Here is an 18,615-nt window from a genome sequence, read left to right on the forward strand (position 1 = left end):
TATCCTGAACATTGTAACCCAGCCAAAATTTCACATGACTGCAGGTTCAGCTGCAGCCAAACCAATAGAGTCTGGCCAGCTTGCAGAATTATGGGAGATACCACATTTTTTGGACTATAAGACGCACCCGCCAAATTTGGGAGGAAAATGGGGGTGCGTCTTATACCTCGAATGTAGCTTGCCTGGCTTGCTGTGGAGGGGAGGTGATGGTGGAGCAGGGTCATAGGTTATTAAGTATTTTACCATATTTTTTGCTTCAAAATTTTTTTTTCCTATTTTCCTCCTCTAAAACCTAGGTGCGTCTTATGGTCTGGTGCGCCTTAAAGTCCTAAAAATATGGTAATAAACTATCAATAGTTGTCTGAAACTAGTGTTTTAGGGATGGTTTATCACACAGCAAGAGACAACCAAAAGATATGGAGAACAACATTGAACAATCAGTCACATTTAAAGGACTTGATTAATATTTCAAATTAGAAAAATAAGATGAACATGATAAAAATAAGTTATAGTTATAAATATATCCTGATTGTTAGAACAAAGGATTAACTGCATGTTGGATTTGGGTGAGACAGAATTATATGATATGACACCCTTTACTTGACTTTTATACCTCAGTGATGAAAAAGGTTATTGAAAAAATATACACACACATATATATTTTTACCAAGGTCCTCTATTAACAAGTTGTTACACAACTTACTCTCTTTGGACGCACATACTCTGATACTTTCCGTGCCAATATCTCCTCTTGGGTTGTGTGGGTTTAACTCTGTCACATTCTCATTGGGCTTTCTCTGTGGTTTAGATTTCTCCAATATCAACTTTCACCAACTTCATGACAAACTGTACTTTTAAAAAAAAAAGTTTCAATTTTACTTAACAATCTATTTGCATCCTATTACTTGATATTTATGAATATCTGTGGCAGTTGGCCAGAGGTGCTACAAAGAGATGCTGAGATGCTAGACAGGAATGGAAATTAGTATTGAGGAAATAGGAATGCTTGAATGGGAATTCACTTTTGAGTGGTCATTTTATTAATGCATAGATGTGGTTTATCTAAGGAACTTGTTACCTGGGGCTGTGGGCACTCATATTGAAGATATCATGTACCGAGATTGAACAGTATGTCACAGCACAAGTCACTTTGTACCTAATTGATAACCTATCAGGAATTTGTCTCTATGTGCTGTGTGTGTATGTAGGAGGGGAATGGGGTCTCTCCTTTATCCTCTATATTTAAATAGTATCTAGTATTTGGTTTTCATCTGTGAAACTGAACTAAACCGAGTAGAGAGAAAGTATAATTTACCCTTGAACAATTTGAGGGTTAGGGGTGCAGACTCCCACACAGTTGAAAATCCACATAAACTTTTGACTCCCTCCAAAACTTAACTAAGTTGTCCCTGGGTATCACAGGGGGTTGCTTCCATGACCCCCCACCCCACACCCAGATGCTAAAATTCCCAATGCTCCAGTCCCTCACATGAAATGATGTAGAACAATGTGTACAGCTGACCTTCTGCACCCTCAGATTCAACCAACCAGGAATGAAAACAGTATTTTGGACCCAGAGTTGGGAACATGAGGATGCAAAACTGGATACACAGGGCCAACAGATCCTCGTGTAAGTGGATCCACATGTGTCAAAGCTGGCGCTGTTCAAGGGTCAACTGTATTCAGTTTATGCCTTAATTAAAGAATGAGTGAAAGTGCCAAAAGTTTTGTTCTAAAATTAATAAAGTAAAATGTACTGCAAAAGTGAAATTACAACATTTAACTTTTTCTTTTTTTGTTGAAGTTTGCAAGTAAAACAGGGATGTAATATGTAGAACAAGACTCCAAATCCCATTAGATTAAAATATCCACAAATAATTACTTTCTCTTTTATACACAAACAAATGTCACTGTCTAGTTGAAATTACATGTTCTCAGTGATAAATGATGGGAGCGGTGGCTACATACACAAAATCCTCAAGCCTACAAATAAAACCTGAATCATGATGTATTTTTTAAAAATAATTTCCAGAGGATACAACATAATGGAATACTGTCCAAATGCCTTCATATCAAATAACTAAGATATTTATTTGGAATTACTACTGCCACATAAACCCCAAACATGGGGGAGAGGGACGCTGAGTTGAGTTTTGTATAACAGTGCTAAGCAGTAAAAACATTTACAATGTATAACATAGTTGAGGTTACACTTGAAACACAGGAAATATCAACTAACCATTTGGAATTTTTTATGAATACAAATCTGGCTTCACACTTCAAGAAGAAGGCTGTCCCATTTAAATGGCAACTTAGTCCTCAAAGTTAATAGCCGTGGTTATGATGTAGGTATCCAACAGAGAGCATCACATAGGAGACACTTCAAACTAATGTAATATTCTTAATTATACCTAAAAAAAACCTGGTTTCATGATTGGTTTGTGAAAGATGAGCAAGACCACAGAGTGTGGTGATACGATGCCCTTCCTACACACAGTACTGACAAAATGCAAATTTGCCCAACTTTTCTGTAAATCAGCTTAGCAATATGCATTGAAGTACTGAAATGTTATTTTGCCACTGGAAATCCACCTTAAGGAAACATTTAGATGCAGGTAAAAATTATTTATGCACAAAGATTTCATTATGGCATTATTTAGAATAGAGACCAAAATATTCTACAATGTGGGACTGTTTACATATATGATGGAGTATTATGCAAACATTCAAGTTATATTTTCAAAGACTATTTAATGATGGAAGGAAATGCCTTTATTATAACATGTGAAAAATCAAAATACAAAACTATTTAAAGCATTATAAATTTATGTAGAACTTAAGTAGAAATACTAAAATGTTACTTGTATCTTTTGGTGGTAGAAGGAGCAAAGACAGATACATTTGTCCTTCATTACAATTTAATGTATTTACCAGTTTTTTATTTACCAGTTTATCTATTTCATCTACAATTAATAAAAGAGAATAAAATGGGAAAATATCAGCTTTACCATTGTAGAACTATCTGATGCTTATGCTAATGCCACATGTAAAATAATAGAATATAGATTTTGAATTCTCTAAGACACGCAGGCAGGCAAAGATGTATGAACTCAAGAGCTACTTCATATTCTTTTCTATTATCACAGAATTGCTAATTTGCCAGTCATGCCTGAGATTTTATATTGTTCGTGTGCAAATATTTCTCTTCAAATTACATGCCTTTGTGGTGGCTGTGGTTCACTTTGATTGAATTCAAGCTGGCCGAGTCCTTCATGGGCTGATCCAGACTCTATAGAAATCCTTGCACCCAGTAAGAATTCTGCCAAAGCTTTAGCAGCCTGAGTAGTTTTTATCACAGTCAAGCCACACAAGGAACAAGATTCCACTGTTGGGTACCGTACTGTGTCTGGTAGGCGCACAGATGGGGGTTGTCAAGGAGATGTTTCACAGGAAAGTATCAGAGATTATAAAGTATGGGTCATTATTTACAAGGGAAAGAAAGGGGAATCAAACAAATTAAATTTTAAGTAAAGATAAACCATATAAGGACAAAATATTAAAAGAATCCTCTTTTTAAGAAGGGTTAACAGTCTTTGGCAGGTTAGCTGAAAGACAATAAGAAAACTAAATAAAACCAGTTATCATAGATTCCACAAATATTTTGGGGATGTCCCTTATGTGTAAAACTCGGTACTAGGCAGGTAGAGCCTATGGGAAATGCAAAGATAAATAAGAGAGAACCCCCACCCTCACTTCAAGGGTGGGAACCAACAATAATGCCTTTTATTCATTTGCTAAGCTACCACTTACTGAGCTCCTACTCTGTATCAGCAGCTACAAAAACACTTCATATTTCCTATCTCAATTTCTCACTAAAATGCTGCTGGGTTGATAGTATATAAAGAAATTGAGGCCAAGAAAAATGGAGAAACTTGTCCAGCATCACAGAGCTGGAAGGTTGCAGTTTGAACCTGGGTTTGCTCAGAGAATGACAAATATTGATTATGATCAGCACTTCATAGAGAGTTCTGTTAGGATTAATCAGACCAGTTTAGCCTATGATTACGACATCAATAGAAAACTTACTGGATAATTACTTCATGCCAAGCACAGCCTGTGGCAATTTACATGAGTCACCGTATTTAGTCCTCAGACAGAATTTAGATGTCTCTTTTTCTCTGATACTATGTCTACCCAATGGCCCATGTTAAAAAAAAAAAAAAAAAAAAAAACCACCACCAAATTTCATTGAAGACTCCTGCCTTACTCACAATACTTGATTTCTAAATGGCCTAAATCCCACCACGTTTGTAATGCTTTAGTTCATCTTTCTCTCTTCATCCTCACAGCCACTACTTTAGTTGGAACCACCATCATCTCATATATGGATTGCAGTAAGAGCTTCTAAACTCGTCCCCTGCCTTTCTGATCTGCCTTCATCATGCCTACGGAGGGCTCCTTCTAAAACACAGATCCGGATGTGTCTCTCTGTGGTTCTCCTGCCAACATTAAGAAATAAATATGAACCTGGAGCTTGGCGGTGCCCACTCTGGATCCACTCTGGGCTCTGGCCATGTTGAAGTGCCTGTCCTTCTCTGGACCCAACATGTCTGCACTGGTATCATGTTTTCGAATTTGTTTCTGCCTCTTTTTTTTTTCTGAGCTTTACAAACCCAACCCACTCCCACTCTGCCTCTCTAACCCTGTTCTTCTCCCTGGTGACTTCTACTGGACCTTAGGGAAGGGCTTTGGCACCATTTCAAATTAGATAATTTTCCTGATGTTCTTCCTTATTGTTCCAGCAATCTGGGTAAGATGCTAACTCTAGGTTCTCTCTTATCACTCTAAATTTAACCTCGAAACTCACCTCTTATGCTAATGTCTCTCTCCACCAGCTACTGAGGTCCTGGAGGGCAGAGCCCATGTCTCTTCCCTCAGTCCTCAGCCCCTGCAGTGCTTGGCGTGCAGTCAGTACTTAATTAACATTTCTATGTTTGCTTGTTTTCATCCAGCCTATTCCACTAAGGATTTGAGGTATCTCATAGGAAAGATACATAACAGTGAGGAAAACAAATATTAAAGCAAGAGCAAGGAAAATAGTGATATAAATGGAAGTAGAATCAAGACCAGAAAGGAAAAATAGTTTAGTAGTTGCTAGCAAACAGTTAAAAAATTGTCCTGGAATATTTATTCAATATATTTCTTTTTTAAATGATTTTATTTATTCATTTTTAGAGGGAAGGGGAGGGAGGGAGAAAGAGAGGGAGAGAAACATCAATGTGTGGTTGCACCTCTCATGCCCGTTACTGGGGACCTGACCTGCAACCCAGGCATTTACCCTGACTGAGAATTGAACTAGTGACCCTTTGATTTGCAGGCTGGCACTCAATCCACTGAGCCATACCAGCCAGGGCTATTCAATATATTTTTGATAATGCTTGATGCCGAAATCATGGCATACTCCTTTTATGGCTTATCACAGTATTTACCAAAGTCAAAAGAGCTGAAAATTATTGAAGGCCATGGACATTGTTTTCTCAAAAGTTTCTGGGCTATGAATTTTGAAGCCATGTTTGTTTTTACAACTTTACTGTATTTTCACACTCCAAGCTTTCCAATGATGGTAGACATGCCATTTTAGATTATAATTCTGTACCCAACACCATACCACATAGGAATACCCGTGATTTTTACTTTACTTTTTAAACTTTCCTTAAATAAGAGCAAGGTTCTTGTGCATATGAAAACAACGGTATGTGACTATCTTCAAGGACATTTCCTATCTGAATTGGTAGAAGCCAATTATAAATCAGAAAACTAAAAATACTTAGGAAAATTACTGCAGGTGATTTGTGTCTAGACTTATACCTTTATAGGAGTACACTGGATAATAGATCTTAGATTATTTTTTTAATGTAGGGAACATTCACACTAATTTCTTTTTAAGGCAGTTTCACTTTTATACCATCTTCCTTGCAATCACAGAGAACTTTCAGTTGCATGGATAACTACATATCTGAAGACATTTCCCACAAAATCATCTCGGGTTCCTTATTTTGAAGACCACATGACTCTCTTGGAAATGTCCTGACTTTTACTATCCTGCTTAACTAATTCAGGTAAAAAGATTCAGTGCCACATGCATACTTCTGAATTCTCAGGCCACCCTTTTCAGTGTGAAAATGGTAATCCCACAGAAAAAAGGCTGACAGTCACTGCAATGAAATCTCTTCCAGCCTGATTCTAGCTCTCCTTGTCACCTTCTAGTGACTTCCAGGTATGACAGCTGCCACTCCGACACCTGGAGGAGAAATGCCACCCATGCTTGATGAAAAGGAGAGCCTCAGTGCATAGCTACCTTTTGTTCTGATACCCACTTTAATTCCATTCCACTCACAGACAAATGGGTACCAACTCTGAGCTATGTGAGCCATCGGTGAGGAAGCACATCTTCAATAGCGACTGGTTCAACCAAGGAACAATTTTTGTTTTACCCACCCTTCAGTTCCATGCTGATGAAATGTACTTCTAGCCAAGAGCAATTTGGGGTTTCCATGAGCCTTGTGGCCTCTTTATAGGCTTGTGACCAGCCATTGTTATTCTACTTGAAAAGCTGCTTTGATTTATAAGTTTGAGGGGATAGTGTGAGCCTTGCATTCTCAGATCATAGTAGGACAACATGAAGAACACTGCTTTCCAGGCACCCACAGGTTTCACCTGAATACATTTCAAATCAATGTGGCGAATGTTTGCTGGGGATCTACTGTCTTGAAAGGATGACACTATGGGAAACAAAGATGGAAAAGAAAGTCTTGCCATAGGAAGCAGAAAAGCCCCCAACACACTGCTTGGCAGGTGGTGAGCAGTCGATGCAAGACTGATGTTTTTTATGCATTAGTGGGACACCTATGATATAAAACAGAGTGCAGGAAATGTTAGAAAAGAATTAAAGTGCTCGGGAGAATTGCATCTGGACGAGATTCACCAGTACTGGAGGGACTGGGAAGGCTTCCTGGAAAAGACAGTGTTCAGGCAAGGCCACCAAATATTCAGAGGATTTTTATAAGGAGGCATTCTGGTGGCATGAACAATGAAGGGCACATTTCAGAATTTGTGGTCTGTAGAGGCTCATACACAGATTGCACTGTACATCTATAGTGGAAAATACGGATGCATGGGCTGGCCCCAGAGGACGGAGGAGCTTGGAATTAGGATGATAGTAGTTAAATGGGCAGCATAAGTCCAGGCTTAATGCTGGAGACAGGAGGCCAGGAGATGAGGTAGGAAATTAAAGTGCTTTACATTGTTCTTCAGGGATTTAAAGACCAAATTTGAGGGCAACGGGCGACTGAGACATGCTCTCTCTTTTTGTCTCCCTGAACTTACAAAAGTATGACAATGATAGCTCTGGAAAGTATTTTTCGTAGTCATAGTTTGAAAATAAAATGAAAGGTCTTAAAAGTTGACTAAAATCAGCTTGACTATAATACTTACTGATCTATTAAATGTGTTATTTATTTTTGTATATCAAAATATTTACAATTAAGAAAGTTCACAGTGATTGAACTCTGAACTCTCAAACCCACAGTGATGACTGCTATTATAACATCGTGTGAATGTGTCTTCATAAAATGCTAGCTCTGCCAAGGCCCTAGCTGCCTACATTGCTGGTTTCATTACCTTCAAGAGATTATGGAATTTAAAAGTATTATCTACACTAAGAATGCTGTGTGTTTCTCTGACGAGCTTAAGGCATTCTACATACTTTAATTAAATTTCCTAATGTCCCTGTGAAGTAAGCAAGGGATCAGCAGAGGGTGAGTCACCAAAAAGTATCCAAGCATAAGATGGGCCGAAGGACTGAGGATGAAATCCACTTTTATTATTGTTCTCGTTTCACCAATGAGGGCATGGTGTCATTATTCAGACAAGGATGATGGGCTATCTTCCATTTCCACTGAAGGCAGAATACACTGCCATAAGCTATGTAAGCATCCTTTGGGAGACTGTAAAAAAAAAAGGTATAAAATCCATAGGTTTCTCCATTGAGAGTCAACCAACACTTATTTATTTTCTTTAATCCTCACCCAAGGATATGTTTTTTATTGATTTTTAGAGAGAAAGGAAGGGAGAGAGAAACATCGATGTGAGAGAGAAGCAATCCCATATGGGCCCCCGACCAAGGATTAAGCCCACAAACTAGGTATGTGCTCTGATCAGGGATCAAACCCACAGCCTTTTGGTGTACTTGGGACAATGCTCCAACCAGCAGAGCCACCCGGCCAAAGCTCTCCGGATGCTTATTCATTAGCACCTAAAATATACAACAGAGAAAATAGACATCACCCTTTTTTTGGGAAAGAACACAGAACAAGAATCCCAGTTTGTACGATGCTTAATTTATTATTTTGATTGGTTCCTCAGGGCATGGCTGACCTCTCTCCACAGCTTCCCTCCCTATATCCCCATGCTTCCCTCTGCTCAAGGGCATGAGTGGGCACTGGTCTAAGGTGGTCATCTTGGGGGTGGAGTTGGTTATGTTAAAAACACAATACAAATTGCAGGGTGAGACAAAATGCAAAAAGTAGGAAACTGAACTTGTCTTGACCCTTGATTTTACCCTGAGGATAGTGGTATACACTCTAAAGTCAACCTCTGAAAAACAAACATATGTGCAGTTATCATATATGGTCTAGTTGATAAACCCACTCCACCTCTTATACAGGAAATGAAAGAGCCCAAACCACTTTATGGGACCATGACATCACTCTCTCAATCCAAACGACCCCCGACAGCTTGGAAAACACACTCACGGCTCCCAGGGAAACAGAGATCCCAGTGTGAAAAAATCCCAAAAAGAGAAATGCTGTTATTTTAAGTAATAATTTTGTGTCACTGAAGTCTGAAAAACAAATTAATATACAAAAAATGAAATCCTATGGCAATATTTGATTGTCAGGTGGTCACAGAGATATGAAATATGCTTAAAATTATTTAGATAATCACACAAATGAAAACACAAAATCAAAAAATGTGTTGAGATTTTGTGGATCCTCAGGTTTGAGAAAATTTGTTTTAAGATCACCGTTATTACTGAGTCAAGAAAAGAAGGCAAGATAACAAGTTCTGCCTGGTCCTTAGAGAGTGGGGCACCTGACACGGAACCTCTTCTTGGGAAAGCTAAGAAGTGATGTACTAAAAAGAAAGCAGCAAACAGCTACTCCCAAAACTGATTTACTACAATGCGATCAAGGGCAAATTTGTAATGACTACTTGTGGCATACATAGAGTAATCATCACTCTTTCCCTGTTCGAGGTGGCCCAAAAAATAAATAAATAAAAATGCTCTAATGGAATTCTAAATTTTCTAGATTAAAAAGCCTTACAAAATTGGGAAAATTCCCTATGGCCAAATACATTTTTAACTAATACTTTGTCACATATATGCATTTAAATATAAAGGGGGTTTGATTGCTTATATGTTTCCCCATGAAAAATAAGGTGCCCTAAAAGATTTAGAAAGATTCGTCAGGCACTATAATTTGCTATCTTAGTCATTGCTACCCCCTGCTTCTTAAGAATTCACAGAAAGCACATATTTTAAATATTATTCAACATAACTATTGATCTGTATACTTGTATAATTATGCAACTGTTTCTTTCATTGTAGTACTAACTGTATTTTAACAATATTGCAGGTACACAAAAGGACTACAATATGTATATTTTTAATCATCACCCAAGTTTATGTTCATTGATATTAGGGAAGCAGGAAGTGAGAGAGAGAGACAGAGAGACAGAGACAGAGAGACAGAGAAAAATCAGTGTGAGAGAGAAACATCAATTGGTTGCCTCTTGTATGTGCCCCAGCTGGGGGACTGAACCCGCAGCCCTTTGGTGTACAGGACAAGGCTCCAACCAGCTGAGCCACCTGACCAGGGGAAGACTATAATTTTAATCTCTTCTTTGAATTAGATTTACATCTGCAACTTTAATAATTTCAATAAATTCCCTAAATAAGAAAGGGCATTTTTAAATCAAATTACAAATCTGCTATAACACATTAAAACTAGATGCATCTAAATAAAATACAATTTTGAATTTAAATGTATGGTTTTAAAGTAGGTGAAATAAATGTATTTATAAAGTATTAAAATGATCAATAATGTATCATTAAAATATTTAAGTTTCAATAAATGTTAAGTGCTACTTGATCTCAGAATTTTTGAGCTGAAAGGAACTATGGAGATAGATCATATAATTCCATAACTTCGTTTTTAGATGTAAATGCTGAGCCCCTCATCCTGTGAGGGCCAGAGAGCCCAGACTACAACCCAGCCTCCCAACTTGTCAGGCAAGTTGAGATATTTAATGTAAAATAATGGAGATATTTACTGTAAACATCGCATAAGCTATCCTGCTGTCAATTAGTGTGGAGCTGCTAGTCAGAGGTGGCACCACTTATTGGCCCGAGAAAGAAGCTACAATTCTCCAGGACCAAAAAAGCTTATGCCAGCTCCACTGTTGACTGGGCAAATGAAGCAAGCACTTAATTGCACTGTGCTTTCCTTTTCCTAATTACAAAAATAAGGACTCAAGTAATTGCAAAAATAAGGACTCGAGTAATTGAGACTTCTCTACTTAAATTGGCTATTGCAAGAAGAGGATAAAAATAACTCTAAAGCACACAGCATATCTAATAAGAACTAAAAACAAAAAGCTGATCTTCACCATATTTAAAACAAGGAGTAATAAACACTTCGACTCATAATTAGGAGGGAGTATAGGTTAGCTATTCGTGTCCTTATATCATCAGAACAAGCTAACGCAGGGGTGTATCTAATAAGCTTAGTCACTTAAAGTTTCCTAGTTTTTCATAACCTGTCTTTATGTCCACCTAAACCATATAGTAACCATCACCTGAGAACAAACTAGAACTCTATGACTTCGCAGATCTGCTATTCACTCCTAAACAGAGAGAAGTGTTAATTAACTACCTGTGGTGTTGCCAACGGAATCTGAAAAATATAACATGGAGCCATCTTAAAACTGATATATGCAGGGCATAAACCCTGTCAAACACTATTTGCTAGTAGGAAAATATAGAGTCCTGGGTGATATGAAAAAGTCTCCCAGTTTGAGCTGACCTTTAAAAAACAAACAAAACCATATCAACTAGATTTTCTGAATAAGAGATAGACATTGCAATGGGGAGAGATGGGAGAAATTAATAAGTAAGCTTTAAAAATACTTTATAATACAAATTTTTGAAGAAAAATAATACATACTACACACAGAGAAGAGTGAAAAAATATCCAGAGATGCTTGCTCATTCAGGTCATTTCTATGTGATAAAAAATTTTTTAAGTTTTTTTTCCTGCTTTGTGCTTATGTTTTGTGTTATTTGGACATGAACTAATTTTGCTATATTTCTGAAAAAGTTATTCTTACTTAAAAGGTTATTTGCTTTAGGGTTGTGGGAGGTAAGATACAATTATGCCCGCTTTGAAAATGAAACAAGGAGACTTGAAATGTTAAGTGGTGGTAGTGCTAGAGATGGGAGTTGGGTGCAAGGGCCTGTGTCCTGCTCCTGGCTGTGGTTATGCAGAGGGCTAGCAGAGAGGGGCAAAGCCTGGGGAGGCCACCGTGACTGAGCTTTCACACCCAGTACTAACGGGCACAGTGGTAAATGGTTTCTACCCATTCCCGAGCTTACATTTGGCACCAATTCTTTCCCCACAGTTTTCATTTCTGGATTGTGTGTCTCCGTCTTAAATTTAACCAAGTATTGCTTTCAGTGTTTAATTACAATTTAATGGTAACACTACTTGCATTCCAATTACCTTTTAGTTTTTACATCATGAAAGTGCATCCAAGTTATTGTGTCATTATAATCTCATGTTTTAATGGTTTCATAATGCAAGTCCCTGCAGGGTTGAATTAGTAGTTTCCTATGGTAATCACCCATCACTATAATATCATGATCACATAGGACTGTCCTCACATGCTTCTATTGCAATCATTTTGACATTGTAAGAGCATTTTAATAGTATTAGCATAGATTCTCCAGAGAAATCATCTCATTGTCACTGCATTACCATATAAGATTAATTGTGATGGAGCTGTGTTGTTATGATATGAAAGCTTTAAAAAAAGTGGTACTCAGCAATAAAGCATTTCACTTCTAAAAAGCAGGTTCACCATACAACCCCTAATTGAATAGATGTCCTTTCACATAACGTTAAGTTTTTTGTTTTGGTTTGTTTTCCTTTTTGTTTGTTGGTTTAGGACCTGCAATGTGGATGAATTAGGTCAGGCCCAATGTGGTGTCGAAACAAAAAGCAGACCTGGCCCCTGTCTGCAAGGAGTTTACAATTTAATCAAGATTACAGTAAATGATATACATCATACACATACACACAATTAAGGCTCTTAGGGTACACCCTGGCCTACTAGCTCAGTTGGTCAGAGTGTCGTCCTAATAAACCAAGGTTGTGGGTATGATCCCCAGTCAGCAAATGCATAAATGGGCGAACAGCAAATCGATGTTTCTCTCTTTGTCTCTCCCTCTCTCCCTAGCAATCAATTAAAAAACAGACTCAGGACAAATGAAGTCCTATGAAGGAATATTTCATAGATGTACAAGTAACCAAATAAGCTTTTCCTGAAGACAGAATGTTTGATGAACAACTAAAGCATTAAACATTAAACATAAAGACTGAGCAGCAGAAATGAGGTGTGTGTTATCAGGGTTCATTCACTGACTCTGGGAAGAAGGAAGGCCACCAAAGACACTGGTAGTGGACACTGCCCCAGCCCACCCCGAGGAGAAAGCAAGAAGATAGGCTATGGCAAGACACCTCTCTGCATGGTCTCCACTGCTTTCAGTGCAGAATACGAGCTGCACCTGGCTCTTCATTGCTCAGAGAAGAATGAGCTGGGGTGTTCTCTGGAAGCATCTGGTTGAGAGCCAGGAAAAAGGAAACTCCAGCTCAGAAAAGCACTGTCTGGACCTTAAAGCCTTCTCTGGTTTGTCGCCACAGTGTAAAATGACAACATTGTGTCCATGACTAATGATGCACACTGCAGAGACTGACTGGGTATTGTGTTCATTGAAGGGCCTGAAGTCCTCTGGTTCTCTCTGGAGACACCACAGGACAATTGCAAAGGGATTAGCCTAACTCTCAAAGCACTAACAACAGGGGGATTAACAACTGGCAATGTCTCTGGAATTATTAAAGGCTCGCTTGTCTTTTTGGTTATGGCAAATCATAATGGCTGCTAAGCCTACCTTTCTCGACTTGTGGGTGTCTGGAGATCTCCAAACTGCTCCGTGGCTCAGTTTCCTAAAAGAAGTAATAACACTTTTTAAGTTGGAATACAACAAGGAGAAAGATGTGCCCTCTCAGTGCTCAAAGCTACTCTTACCAACAAGCTGTGGAGCAATACAAACTTATTACATAAAACGAGCTATCCTCCCTTTAGAAGTTATCTAATTTTACAGGTAGAGTCTGCAGCACTTGCTACCCTCTTCTTCCTTGAATTCTTGTTTAGAGATCTCATGAAATGAAACTCTCACTTCTTAGCCTGTTCTTCATAGTAACTCACTTCATGCATTTTTCATTATGAATTCATATTGAAACCTACTTTATTACATGTGATTATTAGTTTTATTATTATTTTCTTTTTTATTAAGCATACAGGTTAAAATAAAAAAGTTGGGATGTTTCAATCCAAGTGTACTAACCATAGGAACAGAAATTTTATTTATTATGTAAAATATATCTTGACCCTGCTTAAAAAATACTAGTTTTCCTCTTTTATTCAAAGACATTAAAGGCAACAGACATCATTCCTAATAATATTCAATAGGTTAATATTTTGTTTGCTACAAACAATAGTTAGTGGCTATAAAAGACCTGAGTGCCACCAAAACTCAGTGTTAACTTACCATATTTCAAAAATTAAAGAATGCACACAGATGGGACAACATAAAGCTTTTAGGAACATATCATTATTTCTCAAGAGGAGGAAAAGCTAGAACTTTAAATATATCTCCGAAAAGTTAATTTGCTAAAAGTGTGTCTTTGGGCATATCACCTATTCTGCGGGCCTGTTTTCTCACTAATAAAACAAAGGATTTAAACAAAGTGATATCTTTTAAGTTCCTTCCAGATGCAAATTCTATGATTCCGCCTGAAGAGGTATTAAATGACCACTAAACCCACCTCAGCAGCAGCTCCACTACTGATCAGTTCACCACGTTTAGATGTTAAATGAATGGGGACATATACAAGGTCTGTCCAGAAAGTATTCCGCCATGTATTATGAAAAATAGACATTTATTGAAAAAGATACAAGATACAAGAAACATTGTACATAGGACCATGACGTCTCATTCCCCTTCAAGGCAGGCACCTTGGGACCTCACACAGTTCTCCCAATCACCATCAGCTGCCCTGTTATATTTTCCTGAATCTCATCAATGGTCTGAAATCTCTTCCCTTTCAAAGGTGATTTTGCTTTTGGGAAAAGCCAGAAGTCGCAGGGCAACAAATCTGGGCTGTAGTGGGGCTGAGTCACCTGGGTGATTTGATGTTTCACTAAAAAATTCTGCAGGCCTTCCAGAATGTGGATCACTTTCAACAGGTTCTCGACCACCTTTGAAGCGTTTGTGCCACACTGTTATTAGCACTGCACTCATTGCATTGTCCCCAGAAGCCTTCTGAATCATCTGAATAGTTTCCCCAGAGGAATGTTCAAGTGTAATGCAAAAATTGCTTTTAATATAAAATCTTTATTATATTTTTCCATTACCATTTAACCGACTTATACCCCCCTCCCTCAGCAATCACCACACTGTTGTCTATGTCCATGAGTTCTTTTTTTTTTTCCCAATCCCTCTACCGCTTAACTTCCCCTACCCCCTTAGCTGTCATCTGCTCTCCAACTAGGAGTCTCTCTCTGTTTTCCTTGTTAGTTCACTTTGTTCCTTAGATTCCACATATGAGTGAAAACATAGGGTATTTGTCTTTCTCTCACTGGCTTATTTCATTTAGCATAATGTTCTCCAGGTCCATCCACACTGTTGCAAAGGGTAAAATTTTCTTCTTTTTTATAGCTATATAGAATTCTGTTGTGCAAATGTACCATAGTTGTTTTATCCATTCACCTATTGATGGATACTTGGGCTGCTCCTATATCTTGGCAATTATAAATAATGCTGCAATGAACACAGGAGTGCTTATGTTATTTTGAATTAGGGTTTTGTGTTTCTTTGGATATATTCCCAGAAGTGGGATCACTGGGTCAAAAGGTAGATCCACTGTTAATTTTTTGAGGTATCTCCATACTGCTTTCCACAGTGTCTGCACTAGTCTGCATTCCCGCCAACAGTACAAAAGGGTTCCCCTTTCTCCACATCCTCACCAGCACTTGTTGTTATTGATTTATTTATGATAGCCATTCTAACAGGTGTGAGACAGTATCTTATTGTGGTTTTTATTTGCATTTCTCTGATGATTAGTTATGTTGAGCATCTTTTCATGTGTCTATTGACCATCTGTATGTCTTCTTTGGAGAAGTATCTATTCAGGTCCTTTGCCCATTTTTTAATTGGGTTGTTTGTTTTTTTGGTGTTGAGTTTTGTAAGTACTTTGTAACTTTTGGATATTAACCCCTTATCAGATGTATCAGCAAATATGTTCTCCCATGCTGTGGGTTGTCTTTTTATTTTGTTGATGATTTCCTCCGGTGTGCAAAAACTTTTTAGTTTGATGAAGTCCTATTTGTTTGTGTTTTTCTTTTGTTTTTCTTGCCTGGGGTGATATATCTGATAAAAAAAAATTAGCCACCCTGGCTGGTGTGGCTCAGTGGATTGAGTGCTAGCTTGCGAATCAAAGGATTCCCAGTAAGGGCACATGCCTGGGTTGCATGGCAGGACTCTAGTTGGGGGTGCACGAGAGGCAACCACAGACTGATGTTTCTCCTAGCCCTGGCTGGCGTAGTGCAGTGGATTGAGCACGGGCTGCAAACCAAAGCATCACAGGTTCGATTCCCAGTCAGGGCACATGCCTGGGTTGCAGGCCACAGCCCCCAGCAACCACACATTGATGTTTCTCTCTCTCTCTCTCTTTCTCCCACCCTTCCCTCTCTAAAAATAAATAAATAAAATCTAAAAAAATATTCTATGAGCAATGTCTGACATTTTGCTGTCTGTGTTTTCTTCTAGGATTTCTGTGGTTTCAGGTCTAACACATAAGTCTTTGATCCATTTTGAATTTATTCTCATATGTGGTACAAAAAGGTGGTCTAGTTTCATTTTTCTGCACCTATCTGTCCAATTTTCCCAACACCATTTATTGAATAAACTACCTTTAGCCCATTGTATGTGCTTGTTTCCTTTGTCAAATATTTTTTTAATTTTAAAGTTTTTATTTCAAAATTTCGCTTTGCTAATTCAATGTAAGTAAATAGAGCATGCATATACTTTAATTTTAATATTTCATTCCTACTTATTAGATTTTTTAATATTTTATTGATTATGCTATTACAGTTGTCCCATTTTCCCCCCTTCACGCCCCTCCACCCTGCATACCCCCTCCCACCCACATTCCCCACTTTAGTTCATGTCCATGTGTCATACTTATAAGTTCTTTGGCCTCTACATTTCCCATACTATTCTTACCCTCCCCCTGTCTATTTTCTACCTACCATCTATGCTACTTATTCTCTGTACCTTTTCCCCCTCTCTCCTCCTCCCACTCCCCTGTTGATAACCCTCCATGTGATTTCCATTTCTGTGGTCCTGTTCCTGTTCTAGCTGTTTGTTTGGTTTGTTTTTGTTTTTCTTTTAGGTGTGGTTGTTAATAATTGTGAGTTTGCTGTCATTTTATTATACATGTTTTTTATCTTCTTTTTCTTAGAGAAGTCCCTTTAACATTTCATAAAATAAGGGCTTGGTGATGATGAACTCCTTTAACTTGACCTTATCTGGGAAGCACTTTATCTGCCCTTCCATTCTAAATGAAAGCTTTGCTGGATATAGTAATCTTCGATGAGGTCCTTGCCTTTCATGACCTGGAGTACTTCTTTCCAGCCCCTTCTTGTCTGCAAGGTCTCTTTTGAGAAACCAGCTGACAGTCTGATGAGGACTCCTTTGTAGGTAACTCTCTCCTTTTGACTTGCTGCTTTTAAGATTCTCTCTTTATCTTTAATCTTGGCTAATGTAATTATGATGTGCCTTCCCACTAGCAAACTGGGCCCTTCTGGTGCTGATTCCCATGTGGGTGGGTTTGTATACATTCTAGGACCCTGTGGGTGTCTCTAATGAACTCTCCTGTGAGGCTGGGAGTTTCTCCTGCTGCCGCCTCAACCCCCACAGGTGTTTTCAATCAGTGATTTGAGGCTTTATTTCCCGGAGCTGGGACCCTGGGTTGTGGGGTCTGTCTCACTCCCCAGTTTTGCCTGATTCATCTGTGTGCAAATGTGGGACCCCCTTGCCCACCGGCACCCCTCCACAATCCACCGCCTCACTGGGTCTGCCAGCCTGTGCCTTGCACACCTGGGGTCCACCAGCTGCCATTTTGCCGTGAGTGCTCTCTGTCCTGGCAGCCTGACTCTGCCCCTCCTACAGGTCTGGATGAATGTGTCTTCTTTAACCCCTTGGTTGTTGGACTTCCATACAGTTCAATTTTCTGTCAGTTCTGGTTGGTTTTTGTTTTTAAATTGTTGTTGTCCTTATTTTAGTTGTGCAAGGAGATGCAGTGTGTCTACGTACGCCACCATCTTGGCCAAAAGTCTCCTTTGTCAAATATTAATTGACTATAAAGGTGTGGGTTTATTTCTGGGCTCTCTATTTCGTCTCATTGATTTATGTGTCTGTTTTCATGCTAGTATCATGATGTTTTGATTACAGTGGCCTTATAGTATAGCTTGATATTAGACAATGTGATTCCTCCAACTTTGTTTTTCTTAGGATTGCTGTTGCTATGCAGGGCCTTTTGTGTTTCCATATAAATTTTTGAAATATTTGTTCTAGTTCTGTGAAGTACATTATTGGAATCTTGATAGGAATTGCATTGAATTTCTAGATTGCTTTGCGTAGATAATGCAAAATTTGATGCAGATTCATTGCTCTACTCACTCAGTCATTTTGAATGCAATGCCACACAGTACACATGCTCACTCAACAACATCTACCACCCCCACTGACCAGTACAGTGAAGTCATCATTGTTCATGCTTGTGCATTCCAGTCTACTCCCCTTGGCTGCCAGGTTACATCAATGATGTGCAGTTCTCTTTATGTCATTAATGGCTGGATTTTTTTCTGGACAGACCTCACTATGTCATAGAAAATTAGGCAGAACATTTCTCTATAAGGATTGTGAAACCCATTGACATCTTTCTCTATACTAATTCTTCTTCTAATTTCCCATTAGGACAAACCAAACTCCAACAAACCATATCACAGTATTACTCTAAACTTCTGATTATTAATAACAGATGAATGAAATAAAAATTACTAGAAGTTCCAGATTTTTACTTATTTATTATCACTCTTTATACTACTTATGAGTGAGAGTAAAATAGCATAAAATAAGGGTTACTTAAT

The 18,615-nt window shown here is 38.4% G+C and overlaps 1 protein-coding gene across 4 annotated transcripts in view; it reads right to left on the reverse strand.

Annotated features, from left to right (window-relative positions):
• PTER (phosphotriesterase related) overlaps positions 1-18,615 on the reverse strand; it is a 60,580-nt gene that overhangs the window by 31,037 nt on the left and 10,928 nt on the right. The window contains exons 2-3 of one of the 4 annotated variants that reach the window (XM_036023863.1): positions 7,827-8,006; positions 6,148-6,301 (exon numbers count right to left, since the gene is read on the reverse strand). The exons of 1 other annotated variant lie outside the window; for it this stretch is intronic. The gene's annotated coding sequence lies outside the window, so the exon portion shown is untranslated. Of the gene's footprint in view, positions 1-6,147; positions 6,302-7,826; positions 8,007-13,247; positions 13,347-18,615 lie in introns of all 4 variants that reach the window. 2 more of the 4 variants (XM_036023872.1, XM_036023856.1) reach the window with 2 other exon arrangements.

Source organism: Phyllostomus discolor, chromosome 1, assembly GCF_004126475.2.
Source record: "Phyllostomus discolor isolate MPI-MPIP mPhyDis1 chromosome 1, mPhyDis1.pri.v3, whole genome shotgun sequence".
NCBI lineage: Eukaryota > Metazoa > Chordata > Mammalia > Chiroptera > Phyllostomidae > Phyllostomus > Phyllostomus discolor.